The sequence below is a fragment of the Jaculus jaculus genome, chromosome 17, assembly GCF_020740685.1.
Source record: "Jaculus jaculus isolate mJacJac1 chromosome 17, mJacJac1.mat.Y.cur, whole genome shotgun sequence".
Taxonomy (NCBI): Eukaryota; Metazoa; Chordata; class Mammalia; order Rodentia; family Dipodidae; genus Jaculus; species Jaculus jaculus.
In genome coordinates this window covers 61,829,034-61,832,371 of record NC_059118.1, presented here as the reverse complement: position 1 = coordinate 61,832,371, position 3,338 = coordinate 61,829,034, and the positions used below count along the sequence as shown (strand labels likewise).

The 3,338-nt window shown below is 39.0% G+C and overlaps 1 non-coding gene across 1 annotated transcript; it reads left to right on the top strand.

Annotated features, from left to right (window-relative positions):
• The first annotated feature begins 2,968 nt into the window (after positions 1–2,968).
• Positions 2,969–3,072, top strand: LOC123455639. The gene has a single exon (XR_006634028.1). It is a non-coding gene; the product is annotated as a U6 spliceosomal RNA (small nuclear RNA).
• Positions 3,073–3,338: the final 266 nt, after the last annotated feature.

The following is a 3,338-nucleotide window of genomic DNA, read 5'->3' as shown; positions in this document are numbered from 1 at the left end:
TTACTATGAGCACATTTTAGTATAACGTCCCTCCAAAGTGTGGAGACATTATATCTAGTACTTTTAAGAAGGTATTTTCATAGGACATGAGAAAATGCTAGTGAATCAAATAGTAACAGGTATTATTATTTTTACAGTGAATTGTCAATAACAGAATTTTCACCTAGTTGCTTTCTTGAGTCTTCCAAGCTCTTGTTCTGTTCTGAGGTAAGTGTTTTTTGGTTGCTATAACAAAATAGCAGTAACTAAGTAGTTTGTAAGCGGTAGGCATTTCTTTCTCATTGTTCTGGAGAGTGGGAAGTTCAAGGCCAAGCTGTGAGCAGGTTCTGTACTGAGTGAGGATGTTCCTGGTTTTCGTGTATTTCCTTTGCTGCATCCTCAGGTGATGGACAAGTAAACAAAACTCCCTTGGACTTAATTTACCAGGTTAAAAGGCCTATGTCTTTATATCTTAATTATCTCCCAGAGTCCCTTATCTTGGTGGTGCAACTGTGGGGGGGGGGTTGTCAATATATGAGCTTGGCGGGGAGAAACAGCTTTTAAACCACTACGCCTCATAAAATACTGCAGTAGTTAAGGGCAATTATAATTTACCAGGGAAGGTATTCAGAGAAAACAGGTAAACCAAATATGTGTGACCATCACATGTGACTGGACTTGAGGGTCAAAGGAAAAATTGGAAGTGTCTATGGATGCAAGGAAAGTGAGAAGGTCCTATTGAATAAATGGTCAATTTCATTTTAAAATGTTTAAATTAATGTTCATATCTCCTATCTGCTCCAGTACTGTGATTATAGAGCAAGAAGGGAGATGTTTCCTGCATTTGCACTTGTCAAACTTCCAGGTGAGACCGAAGCACTGAGAGACCTAGTTAGGGCTGAAGCACTCACACACTCCAGGAATGGCACTCAAGCTTGTGCTAAACAAAATAGCCTCTTTATGGGTTCCAGCAGTTGAGTTTTAATCTAATGGAATGCATGCATTGACGACACATTTCAGCAATGAACACGTACATTAGGTCAAGAAGTGATTCAGATTTTATGTGTCCTGAAAGTTAGACAACTAGGAGAATTCTTTTTTTTTTTTAAGTAAAAATATTTCAAATCATAAACAAAATTAATATGGAAATAAATACTTACATGTAACGGGAGAAGAAAGGGCACATGAATGAGACCCAGATTTACTAGACCATATGGGGCAGCTCACAGAAGGTCTTACGCAGAATGCTTTCTCATTGCAACCTGACTTCCACACCTGGTACTTAATCCCTAGTGGAGTTAAAACATATAGGTGGTGGTTCTAATGTAAAATGCTCCTGATGGAGTCATGTGTGTGAAGCTCCTTAATCCCAAGTTGTTGATGCACTTTGGTAAGGTGGTGGAGCTCTTAGGAGGCTGAGCCTTGGTGGAGGCGGCATGGCCCCAGGGCGGGCACCGAGGTGTTAGCAGCTTGGTCCCAAGGTTGCTGTTCATACTCACTGTGCTTCCTCTCTGCTGTGTGATGGAGTCACACCAGTTTTCTGCTCCTGCCATGCTTTCCTGGTCATGACAGGTAGATGTTGTTCTTTGGAATTGTAAGCTGACACAAACATCTTTTATTTCTTAAGATGGTTCTCTCAGCCATGGGAAAATACATACATGCACAAAATTTCATGTATTGAATGGCTGGTCCCCAGCTACTGGTATTATTTTGGGGTGTTCTAGAGCCTTTATGATATTAGACCTAAGTAGAAGAAGTAGGTCATCGAAAGCTAGTCTCTGGGGGCTGTATCTTACCCCAGAACCCTCTCTTCCTTGGTCTTTCTGGCTGCCACAAGTTGAACAGCCCCATCAAACTCTTCCCACTATGATGCTCTAAAATCCCTAAAACAATGAAATAAAATAAATCCTTTCTCCTTTCAAATGTTTTACCAGGGATTTTATGCAAGTAAGGTTGAAATAATAACACATCCCACCAACCTGTATCCCTATTCTGACACTCATTGTTTGAAAGTCTTAAACTTTTAGTTTTGCCTTCTGGCCTGCAGAAAAATTTAAGGACCAAAATTTTCACCATGAAGTGGGGTTTCTATTGGCCACTGTTTCCAGGGTATGGTGGTCAAGTAGTCTTTTTCCCTTTCTGTACTTTATTTTATTTTATTTTATTTTATTTTTGAGAGAGAGATAAGGAGAATGGGTGAACCAGGGCCTCCAGCCACTGCAAATGAACTTCAGACACGTGTACCCCCTTGTACATCTGGCTAATGTGGGTCCTGGGGAATCGAACCTGGGTCCTATGGCTTTGCAGGCAAATACCTTAAGTGCTAAGCCATCCCTCCAGCCTCCTTTTCTGTACTTCTTTCATGGAGGGAGGCGCCAACTAGCTTTTCTTCCTAAGGGAAATTCTCTCAGGTCTCTAATGCTGAATTAGTACAATAAGTAAAATTATCTTAATATTCCCTCAGACTCCTCACTCACATGAGAGGTGGGAAAAGAAACCAACTGAAAAACTATGAAAGCAAAACATAGTCACTCATCTCCAAGACAAAGGTGTTCATTTTCGAACACCTTTCACTGGAGTTCTGTTTCCTCTATATCATTTTATCAACACCTGGATATGCCAGTTATGACTCAGCCTTTGATCCTTTGCAGATGTTTCATGGCTTAGGTCACCAGGAGATTTATGAAAGTAACTGAAACTATTGACTGGAACCACCACTTAGCTACAGACATAGCTGAATACTGTAAACATGTATTCCAGTGCTCGTGAATGATCTTCAAAATTGATACTTTGAATTTAAAACTATTTTTTAAGTTTACATGTGCTTTTTAAATACACAAGAAAATTGTTTCAAAAGATACCTGCAAAGTTTTTTTTTTTTTTTTTTTGCTGTGGTAGAGAATCTCCTTGGACATAGATTCAACCTGACAAGTATAATTAAACTAAAGTTAGTAGAACGCAGAATGGATACTAAACTCCTTCCCCAAGTGCTCTCTTCTGCAATGCACATACTAACCTGGAATGATACAGAGAAGATTAGCATGGCCCCTGCACAAAGATAACACATAAATTTGTGAAGCATTCCATGTTTTTGTTTGTCATTCAAAAAATAAAACAAAACAAACAAAAAACTTGCAAGAGCCAAAGTAGCCAAAGTTAGGAACAGTTTAAGTTTTTTGGTGCTGCCTTTATCTGATGAGTCATAACACATCTCAAGTCATTAATCTTGTCCATTTGTATTTATTTAACTGTGATTTATAGTCTTGCTACATCAGATGTTTGTGTTAGTGAGAGTAGATACAATTTTGTATATATCTATGATTGGTTTAAATATCAGGATGGTTTGATTGAACCAAACC